Source organism: Crinia signifera, chromosome 1 (genome assembly GCF_055691185.1).
Source record: "Crinia signifera chromosome 1, ASM5569118v1, whole genome shotgun sequence".
NCBI lineage: Eukaryota > Metazoa > Chordata > Amphibia > Anura > Myobatrachidae > Crinia > Crinia signifera.
In genome coordinates, this window is record NC_139217.1 from 41,005,125 (window position 1) to 41,029,860 (window position 24,736).

Sequence of the window (24,736 nt, forward strand, 5' to 3'; positions counted from 1 at the left end):
TGCAGCTACCCGCCCCCCATCATAAGTGCATTCAAAAAGAATATCAGCGTTATACTGCACACCTGTGTCACACTCATAAATTACACCCCCCTCCGCCATCCCCTATCATGGTGCCCCCCTGTCATTTTGTTCTGGATACGCCATTGCCGCCAGCTGCATACCAACTACCGGCCGTTTCCGACATGCCAGCCCACAGCCTTTTTTTGGAATGGTGAAGTATATAATGCCCCACTTCTGCTACAGCTCCTCCTCCTACATTATCTACAGCTCCACCTACCTATGTGCCCTACCTTTCCCCTATGGGGGCTCTGCACATTTTGTCAGTCCCAGGCCCCACAATTTGTGATGGCAGCCCTGATCCCGGGATCGACAGGATCCTTGGTTTTGAGCCCAAAATCACTGGGATTTTAGAGTGATGTCAGAGGTCAAGCTGCACAGCCCACAGCCGCTCCTCTCTGCACCTTTCTGCTACTCTCTGCCCGTTGCTACACCGCTCCTGCCTGCTGCACCTCTCCTGGATGCTATACTGCTACAGATCATGCTGCTGCCAGCCAGCCCTGCCCTGCGTAAGTAAAACTGTGTGGTGAGGGGTGGGGGGGACTCAAACCCTGGTATCCCAGGATTGAGCATTTTTTAATTCTGAATCCCAGGATTAATAAAAATGCCCTGGGTTGGGCAGCCCTACCTGTGACCTGGTGCTCCGGGAGAACTATTTTGCATGATGTGAGCAACAGTGTATGAGGACACATCAGTACTATAGTACATCATAACTTTGTTTGGTTCCAGAATAATTCCAACCCCCAGGTAAGTGTTCCGGCAGTGGATGGAAAATTCACCCTTCGTTACCCTGTTCTTTTACCGGCATGTAGGAAAAGCCCAAAAGGGGAAGAGGGGAAAGTGGACTCTTTTTTGTGGGGCACTCTTTGTTAAATGATTTAGATTAAAATATAACTTTTAATAGTATTAGTTAATATAGGGTGGACAAACACTGTCCAACAGACAACATAAGACAAATTATGACAGACAACATCAATTTTGCAGTGAGCTTTTAAGTCATATGCTATGCAAATTTTGAGTTCTATAATTGAACCAACAAGTTGTTAGATGTGCCCAGCAGGGCCAATTGCTATATCGGCTGGGTGTCGTGTGCCCAGCAAAGGCTAATTGCAATATCAGCTGGGTATCGTTTGAAGGGTGTTATTGTAGAATTTAACAGGGAGAAAATCCCTGCTTAGACTGATGTCTGCACAATTAAATATAGTAGAAAAAGTGGCGTACTGATGATGTATACATCAGTATATATACATCATCAGTACGCCACAGGTTTTCTACTACCTGTCTACACAATATTTCATACCCATTATAAGGCACATGAACTTCTCTGGGAATACCAGAGATGGTGTTTGCTGATCCTTATCTGGTCCTCTCTCAGAGTATAAAGAGGATATTTATGTCAGCTTCTAGTTCTGACTCTGTATGGTTGGAAATTCAGCTGATATTCTGCCAAAACACATGAAAACACAAAGAGGGTTGGCTAAGGAGATCTTCCTTGGAGAAGGCATGGGCATTTGTCCTTGGAGAAGGCATGGGCGATTGTCCTTGGGAAGACCTGGGAGATTGTCCTTGGAGAAGGCAGGGGCGATTGTCCTTGGAGAAGACCAGGGAGATTGTCCTTGGAGAAGGCATGGGAGATTGTCCTTGGAGAAGGCATGGGAGATTGTCCTTAGAGAAGGCATGGGAGATTGTCATTGGAGAAGGCATGGGAGATTGTCCTTAGAGAAGGCATGGGAGATTGTCCTTGGAGAAGGCATGAGAGATTATCGTTGGAGAAGACTTGGGAGATTGTTCTTTGAGAAGGCATGGGTGATTGTCCTTGGAGAAGGCATGGGAGATTGTCCTTGGAGAAGGCATGGGAGATTGTCATTGGAGAAGACCTGAGAGATTGTTCTTTGAGAAGGCATGGGAGTTTGGAGAAGGCCCTGTAGACAATCCTGAGCCTGAAATAAGTCATAGTAATATTTATTACATTACTTACTGTATATATCAAACACAAATTCTGTACAGAGAATATCTCACCCTAACACTCTGCTCCATGCTCACCGTCTCCCCATCTGTGTCACTCCTGTCTGTCTGCGCCTTCAACTTAGAATGGAAGCATCTCTAGACCAGGGCCCTCTCCCCTCATGTGTGTTCCTCCGATTCTGTCTCCCTGATACTTATGTCAGTGTCCTCTGCTGACGCAGCTATGGTTATGTGCCCTGTACTTGCCCTCTATTGTATTCTTATTAATTTATGTACTTTGTAATTGGGCGCTGTGGATCCCTTGTGCCACCATATAAATAGATAAATAATAAATATAAATAGAGGATAATAATATTGTCACTCATATCAGACTCTTTGCTATCACACAGTCGCACCGTTAACCTACCAGTAGGATTTTGTAAACAGGGGAAGTACCTTTCTGAGGACTTGAACTCATGACCTCAGGCTTGTGTAACCATGATGCTAAACACTATGCCAGCCATTCTGTTATATTAGTTATTGCACCAGATTATAATAGGCCAATTTGGGACACAGATTACATGGGGGAAAGACCGCACACCTCTTAAACTCAATGCTGTAAACATGATCTGCCTTGATAAATATAAAGTGACTTAGATGAGTACAGTAACTTGTTGAATCTGTTATAGTATGCTCAATTATATTTCTATATACAAACCAGTGGTGCCTTTCCACCCGCACCTTTCTGCCCGTGCCTTTCCACCCGCACCTTTTCCTGCCTTTATCACATTGTCAGTGTGTGTGTGATGATTTGCATGGGACAGAGACATCAGGGAACAGAGAGAGGGCACATTAATGCGCACATTCGTGAACACCATGTATACCAAAAGCCGTCGGAATATATTGTTGAGAAAGCACAACAAGACCAGTCTCCCATTGCCCCGGTCAATGCGCTGTTTTAAATTTACATGAAATATTAGTCTTACCTAACATCCTAGATCCCTATCTCGCACCCTATCGGTTACAGGTGCAAGATATTACCACAATGGACAAAGGGAGAGGCACCATTAAGGAAAATCTTCAGCTGTCTCATTTATACGGGGGTTAGATCAATTTAGAGCGTAAGCACAAAAAGCGTGTTGTCTGTTTATCAGTTGCCTAATACACGAGAGACTTCCAGGCACTGTTCACCCGGGAAAGAAAAAACTTCTTACTGAGAACTGGAACTTTCCAGGGCAAAAGGACGAGCGGACTTTGTTAAAACCCCTTTTCAAAAAAAAAAAAAGATGATTAGACAGAGATTAAGGACGGTATCCTCTACCCTCTTGTTCTTTCTGGCTTACAGAGACATTCGTGTTTATCGGAGGCTGAAAAAGTAATCCTTGTGTCTATTTACTATCATTCGGCCTCAACTGGCCTCTAATAGACCTGTTTCAACAATGTTTATCTGATGAGGACATTCTTATTTTCTCTGCGTTGCCTTTGTTGTCCCTTGTGAGAAGGGGAGTTGGGTAAGGTGATTTTTCTCCTTGCCCCATTCCACTTTTGGCCTTCGGAGACGATGATACTTAGACCCAAGTGCCTGGGCAGGGAGCTGTTGACAGACAGACAAAGGAGACATCACTTTGAGTATAATAAGGCTATTCTGTTCTTTCTCTGGAACACTGCATCCATGGTCTGACGCGGCCTTTTAGGCTTGTTGCAGAGTGGGCCTATTTTCTTCTCCGTTTTGTGATAGAGAATCGCAGCCCATGCTGTTGCAGCTCCGTTGACTGCACATAGCACCATTTGTTTCTTCCAGGCATCAGTTTTAACTCCGTGCAATTTGAATCTCGGAGACTGGAGCCTCTTCACTTTGTAGTCACACAAGCGCCACCAATAGAACTGTGGGTGCATTTACAGGACCGGCGCTGCAGTCAACCGTATACAAGTGTGTTGCTTGTTGTAACATACAGCACTCGTCAAAGCCTGTATGACTCACACCTCCGAACTAGGGATGCCAATCCCGGGATCGGGATCGGCGGGATCCCGGGATTTAGGGCATCTTTGGCCGGGATTCGAATCCCGGGATTGGCGGCTCCAATCCCGGGATTATGGGATCCAAATGCGCATGCGCATTTGATCCCCTTCATATGTGTACCACTGAGCAGGCCGAGTAGGAGGCAGTTAACTTGAACTCCGGGCAGACGCGTCAGTGTTTGAACACCTGGCAACAAGGTTGTGTGGCTGCGCAGCGTGATGTGAGAGATCACATCACGTTGCGCAGCCACACACTGATTCACACGCTACCACATTCGCCTGGACACCAAGTTACCCGCCTCCTCCCCGGCTCACCGAGTAACCGCGCCTCCTCCACCGCGTCTGCCCGGAGACATTGTCACCCGCCTCCTCCCCGGACATCCTCAAATGCTGCATGCCGCCGGCCACCGCGCATTTCCTCTATGCTTAGAGGTCATTTATCAATTATTGGGCATATCAGGAGGCCAATCCCGGGATCCCGGGAATCCCGGGATTGACCGTTTTTCCAATCCCGAATCCCGGGATTGAAAAAATGGCCCGGGATTGGCCTCCCTACTCCCAACTTTCTCATTTTACACGAGACCATCACATTTTTTGGGATAGTCCCACGTCCAGTAGTGGCAGGCAGTGTCCCGCGGTGGGGGGGCATTTAGGAATCCTCCCTGCCTACCGCTGCTCTACCCTGACAGAGAGGCTGGAGGCTTGGCAGTGCTGGTCATGCCCCCAGAGTGTCGAAAATGGAGGTGTGGCCTTACAGGAGTGATGCAATTTGAAGGCCATGTCCTCTAGCCATGTCCTCAAATTTCCGGAGTCCCACCGGGTACATTCAAAAAGTTGGGTGGTATAATGACATATGTATAACAAAGGGTTACTAATAATAATATGTCTAGCAGTGATAATAAAATAAAAATTGCATCTTTCTACGCAGCGGAGGTGCTTAAATATGTTGAAGCTGCATTAATAATAATAATAATAATTTTATTTATATAGCGCTCTTTCTACAATAGGACTCAAGGTGCTTAACAGGTAGAATGAAGGTAATACAGTACAGGAACAATGAAGTACATAAAAGCTTTTCATAAACAATGCTTAAGGGAATGAAGGAAATGCGCACATCGTCTATTCAGCGATGCAGAGGGTGGAAAAGTTGCATATGACACACCCCTCATATGCATAGGCCACACACCCTTTTTAGCATGGCTACATCGCACAAGGGTCCCACTTCTTATGTTCAAGAAGTTGGGAGGTATGTAAGGACCTCTGTTTTATCAGGATTCAGCATGGGGAATAATATAGAACCTAGTGAGACACAACATTGCAGTGGTACGGATGAGGAGGAGTACATACCTCCCTACACAATCCATGCCAGGAGGGACACAATGCTCTGCTCCTGCACTTTCTTCTTAATGTATGATTACCCTCGTCTGTGTTAAGCAGGTTAATTGAGGATAAAGGTGCTGTAACACAGGTCATGGTAATCATACATCAAAAGGGATGTCCAGGAGCAGAGCATTGTGTCTCTCCTGGAGAGGGTCATGTTGGCAGGTATGGGAGTATACTCCAGATGACACTCTCTGTGACCTGACAGCGAGATTGAAGATTGAACAGTCACCTCTGTCTCTTGCCATCAGAAGACCATTTAGCACATATACCAGTGCTGCTTCAGTGCTACAGTATGTCTTCTCCGGAATCCTGATTGGAATGGATCATACATATAATGAGTTATCAGGCGGCTTTTTCAGTTAATTTGCAACCAATTTTTCAATTACTTTTCCTAGAAAAAGAAGGTTTGATACCAGTCTGTAGTCTAGATCTAAATTAGTTTTTTTAAGAAGAGGTCTAACAATGGCTTCCTTTAGGGGTTGAGAAAAAAATTCCTGTCTGCAAAGAGCATTGAACAATTTTTGCGAAGACGGGGCCAATTACACCATACACTGTATTAGGAGCTTAGTTGGGGCAGGATTCTGATCACAGGAAATGGGACGCAAAATCCAGACAAATTCAGCAATGCCCTTTGTCCTTTACGTCCATTGGGTCAAAGCTGGTCCATGAGGATAGGTGGCTTACATTACAGTAGGCGCCTGGGGTAGAAAGACACCATTTGAATGCAGTTGTGATCTGCTGCTACATCCAAATAATCTGCACAGACATCATTACTCTCCTTGAATCAAGCATTTCATTTGACCACAGTTACCTTGGCCAAATAATCACCTGCATTTCAGTTACACAGTATTTTCTAAGTGAACAAAGCACTTGAATTCGGTAGGAACACAAAGACAAAACATTACTGCCTAATGCGAAAGAGGTCAACCTATTTAAAGCTTCCCCGACAGATCTGTGCCAGAGTACTAGACTCTTACCTGTGCTACAGCATCCTGAATTTCCTATGTATTGTGACCTTCGACTGCTTCTGACGTCCGTCCTGCCTGCTGCTTTAGGTTCTGTCACCGGCTCGTCACATCTGGAGTCATTGCATTGGGCCTTGACTGGTAAAGACCAGAAGTTAGTTAGACTACACATCTTGTTACTAGTGTCTATCATGATCTTAAGCCTGGAGAACCGACTCTTCCTTTTCCAATAACAGCCCCTTTTCCAGAGCTACAATCATTCACTAGTACTTTAGGGTTGAAAGCACTTCACCTCTAAGTAGTGTAAACTCAAGACTCATCCACATGATCTTATTAGGCCCCAGATGCCACCACATGCCCCTTTTATGCCACCAGACTGCCCAAAATACCAACATTATGTTTCCTCCAATTCTCCAAGCGCTGGCTCGGATCTTTGCGCAGTTGTGGATCCTTCATTGTTATTTACATTGTTACAGTATATAAGTTTATAGCTTTGTACATAAACATTGTTTTCAACAAACCTTTTGTCTCGTATGCAGCTGACTTACTGGGCATACAATCAACACGCATGCTAACAGTATTCCCGGCGGGGAGTATAGTGACTCCTACACAATGTAACATTGCACGAAGGTTTATGGACCGAAAAGATTTCCTGACCTCTATTTTACATATATTCACACAGTTATGTTGGCTGCAAATTAAGAAGGAATTTACCTAGAGGATTAAATTATAATGAAGCGGCGGGGCCTAACAGCGGATGCAGCGGACATGCCGCTGGCCTGAGTTTCATGCTGTGAAGTTCAGAGCCTGCTGTCCACCTGATTGGATTATCCTCAGGAGATGTTCCAGCTCATTAAGCACTCTCACAGAGTCAGGTAACCCCAGGCAGGAGATAACCAGGGCTAATCCTAGGAGGAGAGGAGAATACCGTACATATCATTCCAGTTCTGCATTCTCCGATCGCGCAAAAATACAGCACTGTTGTTATTTCACACAATATCTGACAATACAAGTAAAAATAAGATCAGCAGCTTTAAGAATAGACTAAAGTAGGGGAATGCACATAGTTTAAGCGGGAAAGGATATTGGTGAATTTCCAAAATCAAGAGTGGGATGCAGCAAGTTGACCTGCGTAGCCAAACCTCCTAAAATGCAGTTTTCAAAAGTGTGGCCACTTATCTCATACGCACAAAGCCCCGGCCTGCGTTCTATCACACTGACACGCTTCCTCACCCTGTGGCCTGTGCTATATTACACTGATGCCCTTCCCCTCCCTGCAGCCTACATCATATTACACTGATGCGCTTCCTCACCCTGTGGCCTTTGCTAGTGCCGATATCTCCAGGAACATATGTATATACTGTACTTCAAATAAACTCACAGAGACACTTGCGCATAGTGCAATGTTTCAAGACTTTAATGTCTCATCATCAGGCAGTGCACAATCAATGTTTGTACCAGGTTCTTGTCTTACACATTTTAGAAACAGGACAACTTCCATGAGAGTGTTTCTTTTTATTAAAGCTGAGTAAAGGCCCAGCTCGGGTGTTTGGCCTCACAGAGGGCTAATCAGGGCTTACAGCTGTGCAAGTCCCATATAGAACTGCTAGACTGACCAGTGTGTGCAGACTGCCTGGGGAGACTGCAGAATCTCTGTGTGAGGAACAAGCTGCCTTGTCCAGGTGAGCTATCCTGTATTAACTGGAAACCTTTATGTTTTTGTTTAGATACAGTTAGGAACGTTTTGTGTTTAGTTAGTGCCGGACAGGCAAGGTATTTTCTTTTGACGTTTATTTTATTTTCTGCTTAATAAAACTGGTTGAGGCTAGTTGCACCATTTAAACTGGACTTGTATGATTTCTCAGCTGCTACTAGCTGCCGTCTACCCCAGGAAAAGGCATCCGGTTCCCCTAAAGTGTTACAACAGTGCTGCCTCTGATTAAAAATCCTCCCATGACGAGGTCACTGCTGTCCTCCATGAAACTGAGTAGCATGTGATGAGTTCCACCAATCAGAGCTCAGCACAAGCCTCTCAGCTTCTGAGCTCTTGACCTCTCATGGGACATACAAAACTACCAGTAATGCACTGCACACTTTATTGTCACATTGGCAGATAGGTGAAGCTGCAGCACTACCCCCACTCCTAGGCACAAAACCTTTAGCTAAAAATATATATATATATTTTAAATACATGAACCTAGATAGACCCCCCTTATCCCCAGGCCTGTGCTAAAAACAAACACTCACCATACACTCTTACCTTATAAACAACCGAAGAGTGCAGTCTCACTGGCTGAGTGGCTCTGGAACTGCAGCAGCCTCTCCTCTCCCTCCTACACTAGCAGTAGCAGTGTTCCATAAGCTCCAGCCCCTGCCAAGTCCCAAGTAGCCATGCCCCCATTATTCCTATGTAGCTCCACCCCCGCCATGTCCCCTGCAGCAGTAGTACGCAGAGCAGGTAGAGCGCCTCTCTTGTCCGGCTCCCCCCATTTCTGAAGACTAGGTTTGTTCTAGCAGATGCGCACACGGTGCAGATGCGCTGTGTGCAAGGCACCACTGGTACGCACCTACTTACGGCCTTGCCCGTTGTCTAAGCATTGCAGATATACTAAACTAGAGTCTTGGTCCATAGAGTTGCAGAAAAATGGTGTTGTGATTGGTTGAGCTATGTGGAAAAACGGGCACATGTCATTTATAATGCATCGCCATGGTTCTCTGGAAAAAAATGACAGTTGGTGCCCTCGCCCCCAGTCCTTCTCCCGGAGAGTAGCTGAAAAAAGAAAGTAAGAACTTCATCTGGGGGTCGAGCTTTCAACGTTGTTGCTCCAACTCTATGGAACTCTCTTCCTCGCACAGTGCGAGAAGCCCCCACTGTAGAATCCTTTAAAAATAGACTAAAGACGTACCTATTTACTCAAGCATTTCACGGACATCATGTGGGGGGCGTGGTGGAGCAGCGCTTACAGATGGCACTGCTCAAAGTGCTGCCTCCTCCATAGTGTGAACAGGAAACGGGTTGCTCAACCCGATTAACCCGTTCATACTGCACAGCAACACGGCAACGAACCGGTAAGAACCCTTCGTTTTACCCGGTTCGTATTGCCATGTTGCTACCCGTTAGCTGTGACCGGTAACCCCTTTCACATTGCACCAATTACTGGGTCAAACCGGCAAGAAGCCAGCATGAACCCGGTAATTTTGTGTGATGTGAAAGGGGGTATTATACAGTGCGACTAATGTCTTGTGTACATAAAACATACAAATGCATAATGTATAAAATAAATCAGTCACCAGTATACCGTATTCGCAAGCAGCTAATGAGGATGTGGCAATGATCACCAGCATCTGCCGGGGACTCGCATCTGCCCCTGCCAGCCCTGGATGAAACGCAGGACAGTGACAAAAAAGTGTCTGTCTCGGGACAGTTGGAAGGTTCGCATTAAAATAATTTATGGAAAAGATACTGGGCGAAATGTAATAGGGTGTGATTTTTGGACGAGTTCCAAACTCGCCAGAAATCGCACCTTTAAAAATCGCGTTTTTTGCCGCGAATTCGCATATGTAATGAGATGCGAATTAGCGGCAAAAAATGCGATTTGCCGCGATTTCGGGCGATTTTTAGTCATGAAAATGTGCGCATTTTCAGTCATGAAAATGTGCGCATTTTCATAAATGCGATTTTGTGCAAAAAAAAAAAAAGTTAAAAAAAAAAACGGCGTGGGGTCCCCCCTCCTAAGCATAACCAGCCCCGGGCTCATTGAGCCGGACCTGGTTCCAAAAATACGGGGGGACAAAAAGCATAGGGGTCCCCCGTATTTCTGAAACCAGCCCCGGACTCTTGGACCGGTCCTGGTTCCAAAAATACGGGGGACAAAAAATCTGGGGGTCCCCCGTATTTTGAAACCAGCACCGGGCTCCAACAGCCCACGGTGTCATGCCACAGCCGGGGGACACTTTTTATACAAGGTCCCCCGGCCAAAACATGAGCACCGTGGCTGGTCAGCCTTGGACGGGGTACCTGGAGGAGTGGGGACCCCCCCCAATAAAGGGGTCCCCCCCCAGGCTTCACCCGTCCAGGGCTGAAGCCCGGGGCTGTCACCGGCGTCCGTGGCCAGTGGACGTCGGCCTGATAGGGTTAAATCGATCAAACGTTACATTGCTTTATACCGGAGAACTACAAGTGCCAGCAGACCTCCCCCGCATGCTGGGACTTGGAGAAACACAAGTCCCAGCATGCGGGGCATTAATGGGCCCGCTGGGACTTGTAGTCCACCTGTAAAAAGAAGTAAAGAGAGAAGTAAAAGTTTATCACACACACACACCTCACTTTTACACCAGCGTTACTTACCATTCCTGGATCCAGCGCTGGTCTGGCTGCTTTACAGCCGGCTCCCCCCGCACTGACAGGCAGCGGGGAGAACCGGCTTTCTCCGTTGCCTCTAACAGCTTCTGTAGCGCTGTCCGAGTGCTACAGAGGCTGAGAGCGTGATTGGCTGAGCTATGCGTCTCCATGGAGACGCATAGCTCAGCCAATCAGGACTGAGCTATGCGTCTCCATGGAGACGTATCGGCCAATCGCGCTCTCAGCCTCTGTAGCGCTGGAACAGCGCTACAGAAGCTGTTAGAGGCAATGGAGAAAGCCGGTTCTCCCCGCTGCCTGTCAGTGCGGGGGGAGCCGGCTGTAAAGCAGCCAGACCAGCGCTGGATCCAGGAATGGTAAGTAACGCTGGTGTAAAAGTGAGGTGTGTGTGTGTAATAAACTTTTACTTCTCTCTGTGTGTGTTTTTTATAAACATTCTTTTTACAGGTGGACTACAAGTCCCAGCGGGCCCATTAATGCCCCGCATGCTGGGACTTGTGGTTCTCCAAGTCCCAGCATGCAGGGGAGGTCTGCTGGCACTTGTAGTTCTCCGGTATAAAGCAATGTAACGTATGATCGATTTAACCCTATCAGGCCGGCGTCCACTGGCCACGGACGCCGGTGACAGCCCCGGGCTTCAGCCCTGGACGGGTGAAGCCTGGGGGGGGGGGGAACCCCTTTATTGGGGGGGTCCCCACTCCTCCAGGTACCCCGTCCAAGGCTGACCAGCCACGGTGCTCATGTTTTGGCCGGGGGACCTTGTATAAAATGTGTCCCCCGGCTGTGGCATGACACCGTGGGCTGTTGGAGCCTGGTGCTGGTTTCAAAATACGGGGGACCCCAGATTTTTTGTCCCCCGTATTTTTGGAACCAGGACCGGTCCAAGAGTCCGGGGCTGGTTTCAGAAATACGGGGGACCCCTATGCTTTTTGTCCCCCCGTATTTTTGGAACCAGGTCCGGCTCAATGAGCCCGGGGCTGGTTATGCTTAGGAGGGGGGACCCTACGCCGTTTTTTTTTTTATAAAAACACTTTTACACATTTTTATTAACAGGACCATGCACAGATCTCAATGATCTGTGCATGGTTCTGTCAAATTCTCCTGTCAGAACCTGGTCTATTTTTTTTGCGATTTTTGGTAACATTTACCAAAAATCACACCCTATTACATTTGCGAGTTGTATACTTTATAATGGGAAAACATCTGGATGCGAATTGAAATGTGACTAAAAATCGCACTTCTAAAAGTGCGATTTCGCGGTAAAAAGTGCGATTTTTTACCGCGATTTTCAACCTATTAAATGTGCGATTTTCGGAAAATGTGCGATTTCGGCCGTTTTTGACCCAAAATCGCACATGTCCAAAAATCACACCCTATTACATTTCCCCCAGTGATTTGATTTGCGAATAAGCAAAAACTTCTATCTGTAAATGTGCAAAAGCAGCCTGGGGTCAACCCTGATACTAGCCATCTGAATTAATCTGTATTTAAACATCGGATGGCCATCGAATCCACACCATACAATGCCAGCTACCATCATAAAGCCGCCATCCAATGGTAAAAATACTAGAAAAAAAGTTTCCAAAGCCTATCCCTATTTTACCTCATATACTGTATGCCACCAGGTGTAGCTCTACCTGGGCCAGATGTATCAAGCTTCAAAAAGTGATAAACAACCAGCCAATCAGCTCCGACCTGTCATTTTGGATCTGGGGCGCGGAACCCCAAAAAGGCCAACATAAGCAAGTCACTAATATTATACTTTCACTAATATTATACTTAAACTCCACACAGACATAGGCACTCATCCACACTCACACCACTTATCTAAGAAATAAAGACGCGTACAACTGAAATGGGCTTAAAGGGGACGGCTTATTTATTTTGAGCAGGGGCGGCCTATTTGAATCTAACTAAAATTTATGTCCCTGCTCTAACTAAGGTGGCGGGCAAAGAACGGCATGCAATATAAATAACATTGCTGGAAAATAACAAAGTAATAAAAATAACAAACTCCGGATCTAAGGGCCTCCTGCCCTTAATTGCCTAGGACCGGCCACCTGCCAGCGTCCATGACAACGGCACAATTTCGAAGCGGACTTTTCCAAAAGGGGCCACTTGCCCTTAAGGTCAGGGGGTTGACCTTCTGCCTCTGCCCCTGACCTCGCATATCACTAAGGCAGAGCTCACCACTCTGCCCGAGTCAGCAAAAAATTGGGCCACCTGCCCTAACCTACAAATGTCCGCAACAATTTACCATATCCGAAGTAGATGATTGTTAAGGTCCAGATGTGGGCCCACCTGGATCGGTGATGCCCACATCTCGACATCAACCACCAGCTAAGTGTAAATACGGCTCTAATTTAAACTACCGTTCTTTCCGCCAAACAAAACAAGCCGACAACAACTAAACGGATAAATGCGAAAGACGTCTTAAAGCGAATTCTAACTAACAATTGGGGCGGGAGGGAGGGCAACGGTTCCTGAAGCAAGAGGCAGAAACTTCTGGAAGCAGGATCATCATCCCATCAATCTCCACCTCCAACTTCAAGACAGCCTATCCTGAAACATCATTCAAATCTGCCACCCGTCAATCAAGACAAGCCGAACCCCCGGGCCCAGATCCAGTGTGTAAGCTAAGGATTCCTGCCGATAGCCAGGTGAGTTTATGCTGTTTTCAGCCAGACAAGCTGGCTTCTACAGTCTTTCTCTAGCACTACACATTTTAACCTCTAGCTTCTTCTACTTTCTTATTAACACACTTCTAGCTTAGTTTTTTCACTTGTGTGCTGCCCTGGGGTACTGTAACTGGCTTATGCTGGCCTTTTTGGGGTTCCGCGCCCCAGATCCAAATTTAGTATTAGGGACCCACTAGAAATGAGGTTACCGTGAAGCTGGTTGGTGGGCAAATATTTCTTGGCCAATTGATATACCAAGAACCTCTGTTATTGATTGATTGATTGATTAATAATATGGAGTGTGCATCTGCACCACATGTTTTTCTTTGCAGAACTACAAGTCCCAGCATGATAGCACCTCATGCATATTGGGTGTGCATTCTAAAGGTGCCCACACACGCACCGATCCCAGCGTGCGTTGTGGGCTTAACTAGCACACATAGCATCGCATCGTATGCCTTGTGCATACGATGTGCATGCGATGCGATGCTATGCTATAAAAAGCTAGTACAAAAAGTATGTGCAGCACATACTTTTTGTACTGTGCGATGAGGTGCAGCGGGAGCGCGCACCCCATCGCATAGCATCGCACCGCCGGGATCGGTGCGTGTGTGGGCACCATAAGATTCCCCCCCCCCCATTTTTCAAACCCAGCCTGTAACATGGCAGCTAGGGGGGGTGCCGGACGGCTCCCCGACAGTCAGGATTCCGACAGTCATTACTCCGACGTCGGAATCCCAACTGCTCCCACGACCCCCATAGAGGGATAATAAAATAGGGGCAAGGGGCTTCATTGCGCTCCCCCCACATTACGTCTGAGTAATGACTGTCAGTATCCCGACTGTCGGTGAAATATACCACATCCGCTACGGGCTGATTGGCTGGCTGCTTATCACTCTCCATTGTATCACTATTTGAAGCTTGATACACCTGGCCCACTACGCGCCAGCCCCTCTGCAATTTTATATATATATATATATATATATATATATGGGTAAGGTAATGCCCGCTTCACCAGTTTATATTGAGGACAATTTCAATGAACGTGAACTTGAGACCTATCCGGCTGCTGGGTCATCTGACAGTGTTGAGACTAATGCTGGGCCATTAGCTCCCTGCTAAGCCGTGTCAAATAGGGTCACCGTAGAGCAAGTGGCTGACTTAGGTTCACAGCTGGTTCTTCGGGATGACTGGGCAATGGCCCGTTCTGTCAGCTATGCAGCCTTAGAGGGCGGAGTTCCTGCTCCCAGTTACGCTACAAGGCTACAAAGTGTCAGGAGCGCGGATCAAAGTCTGATCTTCCCAGCGGGACGTCTGATTAGGCAGCTCCTCTGCATGGGTCCCAATTTAACTCTGTTTCACAGCGAAGATGTCAAGCTGGGAAGGGTTTTTCTAAGCAGAATGAGCAGAGGCCATTAAATTGTTTCCATTGACGTTTTATCTTTCTGGCGTTTTCCTTCTGAAGCAACAGGAGCACAGGTCATGGGAGGGTTACCTGCCAGAGTTCATTATATTGTAGATGCACGGCTAACGGGGCATCAGGTGGGTTAGTAAGAGGCCTGGTAGAACGGCGTTATTGGAATGGTTGCACTGGTCAGTCGCTGGGCAGAACAAAGGAAACGACCTTGGGTTTACAGATGTGATTTTTGATTTTGCTGTAGCATTGTTCATTATTAAGAACTACACATAAATAATAGGATTACTGTATTACAGTATAATACACTGATATTTCCATGTCAGCCATATATTGGAAATGTATAAACTTTCAGACTACTACTCTGTGCTGCTGGGTACCCTGCTCCTTCCACTATATAACTCTCAGTCCTTACATCATGTCACTGCACTTTAGATGCAGTCCTGTCCTCACTGACACATTACTCCTCCTGCCTACTACAGGAGAAAATATTCACTCACAGGAGGGACTTCTTTTCATCACAGGACCACGGAGGAAAGGCATGATCCAAAATGTTTTTAATAAATATAACCCCAGTGCAACACCGTTTATTGCACTTAGATCTTGGGGCAACCATCCCCCTGGGTAGCTGTGACCCTCAGTGAGAATGCAAGCACAAATCCAGTTAGGCGGAAGTCTAATGGGAAGAGTTTCCATGGCCGAGCAGCTGCATGCAAGCCTCACATCACCAAGTCCGATGACGAATCACGGTTCTGGGTTGGCGGATGCCGGGAGAACGTTACCTGCATGATTGCATTATGCTAACTCTAAAGTTTGGCAGAGGATGGATAATGGTATGAGGATATTTAGCATTTGGGCTAGGCCCCTTATCTCCAGTGAAGGCCAGTCTTAATTTATTTACAGTGTCTTATATAGCGCAGCAGATTCCGTTACAGTGTCTTATATAGCGCAGCAGATTCTGTTACAGTGTCTTATATAGCGCAGCAGTTTCCGTTACAGTGTCTTATATAGCGCAGCAGATTCTGTTACAGTGTCTTATATAGCGCAGCAGTTTCCGTTACAGTGTCTTATATAGCGCAGCAGATTCTGTTACAGTGTCTTATATAGCGCAGCAGTTTCCGTTACAGTGTCTTATATAGCGCAGCAGATTCCGTTACAGCGTCTTATATAGCGCAGCAGATTCCGTTACAGTGTCTTATATAGCGCAACAGATTCCGTTACAGTGTCTTATATAGCGCAGCAGATTTGGTTACAGCATCTTATATAGCGCAGCAGATTCCGTTACAGCGTCTTATATAGCGCAGCAGATTCCGTTACAGTGTCTTATATAGCGCAGCAGATTCCGTTACAGTGTCTTATATAGCGCAGCAGATTCCGTTACAGTGTCTTATATAGCGCAGCAGATTCCGTTACAGTGTCGATGCTTCTTTTATTGAAGATTTCATCCATATGTACAAAAATTTAAAAACCAGTATATACATAATAAATAAGGAAAGTAATGAATACATATACCTAGAATCAAAATAGCACAAGAACAAAACATATAGCAATCTGCCTCATATAAACTAAAACATATATATATATATATATATAGAATTATAAATGAAACTATAACATTAAAGAAAAAAAATTTGAAACCCATTTTTTTCCGTTACAGTGTCTTATATAGCACAGCAGATTCCGTTACAGTGTCTTATATAGCGCAGCAGATTCCGTTACAGTGTCTTATATAGCGCAGCAGATTTGGTTACAGTGTCTTATATAGCGCAGCAGATTCCGTTAGTGTCTTATATAGCGCAGCAGATTCCGTTACAGTGTCTTATATAGCGCAGCAGATTACGTTACAGCATCTTATATAGTGCAGCAGATTCTGTTACAGTGTCTTATATAGCGCAGCAGATTCCGTTACAGTGTGTTATATAGCGCAGCAGATTCCGTTACAGTGTCTTATATAGCGCAGCAGATTTCGTTACAGCGTCTTATATAGCGCAGCAGATTCCGTTACAGTGTCTTATATAGCGCAGCAGATTCCGTTACAGTGTCTTATATAGCGCAGCAGATTCCATTACAGTGTCTTATATAGCGCAGCAGATTTCGTTACAGTTTCTTATATAGCACAACAGATTCCGTTACAGCGTCTTATATAGCGCAGCACATTCCGTTACAGTGTCTTATATAGCGCAGCAGATTTTGTTACAGTGTCTTATATAGCGCAGCAGATTCCGTTACAGCGTCTTATATAGTGCAGCAGATTCCGTTACAGTGTCTTATATAGCGCAGCAGATTCCGTTACAGTGTCTTATATAGCGCAGCAGATTCCATTACAGTGTCTTATATAGCGCAGCAGATTTCGTTACAGTTTCTTATATAGCACAACAGATTCCGTTACAGCGTCTTATATAGCGCAGCACATTCCGTTACAGTGTCTTATATAGCGCAGCAGATTTTGTTACAGTGTCTTATATAGCGCAGCAGATTCCATTGCGCTTTACAATAGTAGACAGTGATAAAACAAACTGGGTAATGACAGACAGACTTGGAGGTAGGAGGGCCCTGCTGCAAGCTTACAATCTATAGGGATAATGCTTCAGCATACCAAGACATGTTGGACAATGCTACAGTATACTTTCAACATTGTGGCAACAAATTGGGGAAGGCCATTTTCTATTCCAACATGACAGTGCCCCAGTGCACAATACAAGGACTATAAAGATATGGACATTGAGGTCTGGCCACATGGAGCCCTGACCTCAAACCCATTGAGCACCTTTGGGATCAACTGAAATGGAGATGGCGAGCGCGGCCAACATCCTCCAACATCTGCGCCTAACCTCATCCTCTACAGGATGAATGGGCACAAATTCCTTTAGGAACACTCCAAAATCTTGTGGAAAGCCTCCAAAAAGGGTGGGAGCAGCTGTTATAGCTGCAAATATATTTATACACAGACGCAAACACGATGTGGTGAAGGTAGCACTCACAACTACTGTACATGTAGAAAATTTGTGTCTCTAATTAATGACAGTAATAACTAATAAAAAATATGGGTATTTGGTTATGCTGCATCTTGGGCCTTGATAATATTTAACAGCTGGAGAGATATATATTTCTCATGCAGAGATACAGTTTAAAGTGCAGACTTTATAAAGGGATGTAAAGTATGTGTCTGAAAACGTCATAGTCTTGGCCCTCTAGTGGTAGCAAAGTGGAACTACAAATTTGCAGCCTAACGTGAAAATCAAATTATTCTGATTAAAAAGTATGCTGATGTGACACAATACTAAACTATACTTTTATAGCTATTTTTCAAGCACGATTCTATAATGATTACTTTAAATGCATTAACCTTTTTTTCTAAGCCTGTAGGAATGTGGACAGTGGAATCCCAACCAGGGAATGATACAGGATTTTCTGAGAGTGTTAGAAAATGTTTGATTGTAGAGCGATTGTCACCAGCCCATGAAGGATGCTTAATTAGCAAGTAACAGGGCTATAGTCTGCATAAACATTCGGGGTAATTCAGACCTGCATATATTCGCTGCCTAGTGAGCAAGCAACCGCTGCTCTGCCGAGGGGCGGGCAGGGGATCCCTGCGGCGGCTGGACAGTCAGCGGCAGGGTCCATCTGCCTGCCCGCCCCACGCTGACCCTGTCACCACATCGTGGATCCGCCACTGGCAGCATGGGAAGCACGCTGTCCTCCAGGAGATGTAAACTTGCCACGGTCACCGGGGACCAAGCTCCTGCAACGGTAATAGCCGCTACCCGCTGGCCCAATGAAGACAGACAGAGCAGGTCTGCAGCGTCTCCTGATTGGCTGCCCGACCATGTGAGCTGGCATGAAATTCAAACAACGCAGACCTGTTCTGACAGCAATACAGCTGCCTGGGGCGGGCTGCGCTTCTCTTAGTTCCTTACCCCCTGCCTGTGTGATGATGTCAGACTGGGTACAGGTGTGTGATCGTTACCTGATGTTTCCGTTTTCCTTTTGGTACTGCTTGGCTGCGACCTGCCTGCTTCACTCGCCTGCAATTCAGAGGGCGGAGGGACAAAGGCACCCTGGGATGGTAATACCCTAAAACAACCACACAGAATGGTCGCCACACATGAGGACGGTGATCAAAATAATTTAATTTACGGCAGGAGGGATCAAAAATCACCGCTATGAAAGGGGTTAAACAATTCAATAACAATGACACTGGAATGCAATAATTGGCAAAAAGATACATATAAAGACAATTCTCCTGTATGATATTGTGCGCAATGAGGTCACTGTGGCATTTGTAGGCCACACCTCACACAATACACTGCAATAATAAGTGCAATATACTGTTTCCAACAATGAATGCAATGAAAGACAAACAATAATAATGTCCTATGAAGAGGATACCGTGCGCGATGGTGCCATCTGTAACCTCTGCAGGCCGCAATTCGCACGGTATACTGCGTCACCAATATCACTATGCACTAGGACCACATTGCAAATAATTCTAACCATCAATCAAAAGACTTGCAATCACATTTAAATAAATGACAGTAATATGCCACAGATTATACCTTGTGTTAATAACAGTAAGTGTCCAGATACCAAAGAATAAGTCCCTGAACTGCGCAGTTCTACAATAGCACAAGGTACCTGTTAGGCCTAGGTGCACCGTAATTGAAGTAGCAACTACTGTAATGCAGAATTTGTAATCCAAGGCAAAGGGTGTCCAATACTGCGTGTGACTCAAATAAAAGGTCTCCAATAAATGGCCCAGTCAGCCTTCAGGCTGTGATCACAGGACTAGGACTTGGGAAGTACAGGCCCTAATTGAAACAGGGGCAAGGGCTTGTCAGTGCGGGCATAGCATGACAGTTCCTGGGGTAATGGTGGGTGGCAAGTGTGAGTGGGGCAGTGTCAGGGTACCTGAGGCTCTGTTGCCAGCTCCTGTTGCTGACTCCTGCCAGTCACGACTCCATGTGCTGCAACACTCTGCTGGCTCCCTGCTGTTCCTGTTACTGCTGTGAGGCACAGGCCCTCCTGCCCTTATGCTGCCAAACAATGCTGGGGTCCTCTCTCTCTGGTCCCTACTGTCAGTCTGGGCACCTTCTCCCTGCAGACGCTGGTCACCGCAGAACACTCCCCACATGCTGCTCCGCTTGGGATCTCTCTCTCCTTTCTGGCTCCTCTCACTGCACACAGCACACTTGTTACACTGAAATCTGCCCAGCAACAGCAGGGCTCTAACTTCCTGCTTCTCTCCCAGCACCTTGCCGGGTCCTAAAGTCCCTCCTGTCCTCTGTGCTGCTGCGGGGTAGCTGCCTAGCAACCCTCCAAAATCCTGTGTATTTTTAGGCAGCATTGGCCACCAATGATTCTGTGACACAAAAAGGGGTACTCCAGTTCTGGCTTGTCACATGCTTCCCCGCTGGAAGAATGCCCGTCCGCGGGCATTATGGCTTAAGTAACAAAAGTACTGGTACAGTCTCTTATTTAGAAACAAAACATTAAAAGGTCACATTACCTTTAATCTGTGAAACATCTTTACATTTTGGCCTAACATTAACACATTAACACATTTACATTCAGGGCGGGTTACCTAAGCCTGGTAAAAGCCTGTCAACTATGGGGCCTGGGTTGTGCAGAGGCATGTCCCCCATGGATTCCCTGCCCCTCCGCCTCAGGCAAGTCTTCTCTCATGTTCTTTGACTGCACCTTAAATCACTGCATGCGGTCGGCATGGAGCACGTGATTCCTCTTTTCCACTTTTCCTGGACCTGTTGATGGCCTGTTGTATCAAGCACAGGAATTCTTCTCCTGTAATCGCCCTACACTCCTGGTCATCACTAGGTTTTTCTTCTCTGGGACGGGTCTCAGACTTTTCAGCTGTGTTTGTGAATTCCGTAGTGGCCTCTGCTTTGGGCGGTGGCATAGCTGCCTCTGGGCTTTTGGGTTCCAATGGTTCTATTTTCTTTGTCACAGGCATGTGGGCCACAACTTCAGGGCATCTCTTCCGTTCAGCGGTACTAGCATCTGCCTGGTCACCTGTATCTCCCATTCTTGGGGTGTACTCGTGTTCGGTTCCAGGCCTCTCTTCTTTAGGCTGGGCCTTGGCCTTCTTTGCTTCCTTTGGGGTTTCTGCAGGGACATTAGGTTGAGACGGTGGCCTAATGTGCTCTGGAGGACACTGTGGTTTAATTGCATTTTCATGGCACTGTTGCACTGCCTCACTCTTACCCCGTATGTCTGGTCTCTCGCTTGTTTCTAGCCGTTCCTTTTGTATTGAGACTTTGGGTTCCGGTGGTCGTGGCGTCTGATCACGCTGGGGAGGATTGGTGCTAGGTCGGTCAATTTTGCCATGGACATCCTGTAATCCTCTTTCTCTCTGGCTGTGTTGACCATGCAGCTGGTGCCTGTATGGATCGTTGCAGTGTTGCGCGAAGCATCGACCTTCACTGCGGTTTGTCACATATGTGCTGCCTCTCACTGCAGCACCACCGGGGCCTGTTACATTAGTCGCCTTGATGCCTCTTTTTCCATTGGTCAGTTCAAATTCAACCCATTCTCCGTTTCCTAGGCTTCGGAAGTATTTGTTCCTAGGGGTCTTCTGGATGCCAGTATAGTGCACATATATGGTTCTCCTATTGTCTGCCCTTATGAAGCCATAGCCACATGCTACACTGAACCACAATACCTGTCCGGTCAACTTTCTTGCTCTGACTCGCTGATCTTCAGTGTCAGGTGGTATTCTCGCTGTGGTCTGATTTTGCATGAGCTCTCGCGGACTTAGTGGCGGGTTTCTTTCCGAGGGTCGGTCCTCCTCGTTTAAAATGTCCTGATGACAATTTCTTTCGATATGTCTGCTCTGTCTGCATCTTCGGCATATCGGCCTGACCTCTTCGTTGAATTGATCGGTTGAGCTTCTTCCTGTTCCTCCAGCCGCACTCCACCAAGGTCGGCCTCCTCTATCTCTTCTTGGACGCCATTCATTGTGTCTGGCTTCACTCTGTTCCAGCCTTTGCCCCATTTGGGCGAGGCCTAAGGCCAGCTCGGTGAGCTTGCTGTTGATGGCAGCCAATGGATCTGGGCCTGCTGGGGTTTGTGCTTCTTGGAGAACCGCTTCTCTCTTTCCACTAGCCCCCTGGTGTCCGACTTCGTAGTGGCCCTCCACATCTTCCTCTTCCACGTCCTCAGCTTCGACATTCAGGTCCCGTTCCAGTATTTGCAGAGCTGACTCTTTGAGCTCGGTGAACGTGCAGCCTCTTTCCTGCCGCTCCAACATTCGGAGTTGGGCGCGGATACTTTCTTCCCGTGCCCCTTCTACAAAGAGTCCTATGAGGATTTTGTCGGCTTGTTGTATCTCTCGAGGGTCTAGTGCCTGTACAGCCTTCATGGCCTCGTGCAGGCCCAGCGCAAAGTCGCGCAGCGTTTCACCCGGTTTCTGTTTCCTAGCGTACAGTCTACATTTCACTGCCGATATAGTCTTTGAGTCGAAGATCTTCGCAAGTTTCCCGAATATTTTGTCTACCGTCGATTTTTCATCCTCGGACCACGACTTGACTTCTCTCAGGGCAGAACCTTTTAGCTGTGCCATCAGGATCTCTATTCTCTGTTTCCCACTCAGATTGTACAATTCAAAAGTTGATTTCATCCTGTCCCGGAATTTTTTGAAAGTACTTGTACCTTGAGTACGTGTGTTTCCCGAGTACGTAGGCATCCATGCTGCACCAAAATAGTATGGCATTGTGATTGGTGCCGCCATCGCCATGGGTGCATTATTTCCTCTGGGTGGTGTTGGTAGCAGTCTTCGGCCTGACCTGGCTGGAGTTTGGGGTTTCGACATGTTGTCCGGTCCTGTTCGTAGACGCCAAGTGTGATGATGTCAGACTGGGTACAGGTGTGTGATCGTTACCTGATGTTTCCGTTTTCCTTTTGGTACTGCTTGGCTGCGACCTGCCTGCTTCACTCGCCTGCAATTCAGAGGGCGGAGGGACAAAGGCACCCTGGGATGGTAATACCCTAAAACAACCACACAGAATGGTCGCCACACATGAGGACGGTGATCAAAATAATTTAATTTACGGCAGGAGGGATCAAAAATCACCGCTATGAAAGGGGTTAAACAATTCAATAACAATGACACTGGAATGCAATAATTGGCAAAAAGATACATATAAAGACAATTCTCCTGTATGATATTGTGCGCAATGAGGTCACTGTGGCATTTGTAGGCCACACCTCACACAATACACTGCAATAATAAGTGCAATATACTGTTTCCAACAATGAATGCAATGAAAGACAAACAATAATAATGTCCTATGAAGAGGATACCGTGCGCGATGGTGCCATCTGTAACCTCTGCAGGCCGCAATTCGCACGGTATACTGCGTCACCAATATCACTATGCACTAGGACCACATTGCAAATAATTCTAACCATCAATCAAAAGACTTGCAATCACATTTAAATAAATGACAGTAATATGCCACAGATTATACCTTGTGTTAATAACAGTAAGTGTCCAGATACCAAAGAATAAGTCCCTGAACTGCGCAGTTCTACAATAGCACAAGGTACCTGTTAGGCCTAGGTGCACCGTAATTGAAGTAGCAACTACTGTAATGCAGAATTTGTAATCCAAGGCAAAGGGTGTCCAATACTGCGTGTGACTCAAATAAAAGGTCTCCAATAAATGGCCCAGTCAGCCTTCAGGCTGTGATCACAGGACTAGGACTTGGGAAGTACAGGCCCTAATTGAAACAGGGGCAAGGGCTTGTCAGTGCGGGCATAGCATGACAGTTCCTGGGGTAATGGTGGGTGGCAAGTGTGAGTGGGGCAGTGTCAGGGTACCTGAGGCTCTGTTGCCAGCTCCTGTTGCTGACTCCTGCCAGTCACGACTCCATGTGCTGCAACACTCTGCTGGCTCCCTGCTGTTCCTGTTACTGCTGTGAGGCACAGGCCCTCCTGCCCTTATGCTGCCAAACAATGCTGGGGTCCTCTCTCTCTGGTCCCTACTGTCAGTCTGGGCACCTTCTCCCTGCAGACGCTGGTCACCGCAGAACACTCCCCACATGCTGCTCCGCTTGGGATCTCTCTCTCCTTCCTGGCTCCTCTCACTGCACACAGCACACTTGTTACACTGAAATCTGCCCAGCAACAGCAGGGCTCTAACTTCCTGCTTCTCTCCCAGCACCTTGCCGGGTCCTAAAGTCCCTCCTGTCCTCTGTGCTGCTGCGGGGTAGCTGCCTAGCAACCCTCCAAAATCCTGTGTATTTTTAGGCAGCATTGGCCACCAATGATTCTGTGACACAAAAAGGGGTACTCCAGTTCTGGCTTGTCACACCTGGCCTTACCACTCCCCCTGCCTGGCCTTACCACTCCCCCTACCAGTGCCTGGCCTTACCTCTTACTCCCCCCTTGACAACAAGCATGTAACCCCTGGCAGAGCATATAACCCATGGCACAGTGTATGTTCCCCCCTGGCACAGAGCATGCAATCCCTGACATTGAGTATGAAATGTTAAACCCTTGGCATCAAGAATGAAACCCGCAGCAACGAGCATGTAGGGAAGCAGCACTTATATGTAATAGGCTTTACGGTGTGTGGCATAATGTGTAATGGGCACTACGGTGTTTGGTATAACGTGTAATGGGCATTACAGTGTTTTGTATAACGTGTAAGGGGCATTATGGTGTTTGGTATAATGTGTAATGAGCATTATGGTGTTTGGTATAACATGTAATGGGCATTATGGCATGTGGTATACTATGTAATGGGTGTGTGACATGTTATGCGCATTACAGTGAGATTTTTGTGGCCCGCACTGTCCATGTTGTCCCTTCTTTACAAAATATTTGAGTCCTGGCATAACATGTAATGGTCATAATGTGTAATGGGCAGCACGGTGTGTGGCATAACATGTAGTGGGCA

At 46.7% G+C, this 24,736-nt stretch overlaps 1 long non-coding RNA gene across 1 annotated transcript; it reads right to left on the reverse strand.

Moving 5' to 3' along the window:
* Positions 1 to 1,345: 1,345 nt before the first annotated feature.
* Positions 1,346 to 7,231, reverse strand: LOC146025720 (uncharacterized). The gene is made up of 3 exons (XR_014454272.1): positions 7,083 to 7,231; positions 6,381 to 6,506; positions 1,346 to 1,997 (listed from the first exon to the last, which is right to left on the reverse strand). It is a non-coding gene; the product is annotated as an uncharacterized LOC146025720 (long non-coding RNA).
* Between the last annotated feature and the right edge of the window lie 17,505 nt (positions 7,232 to 24,736).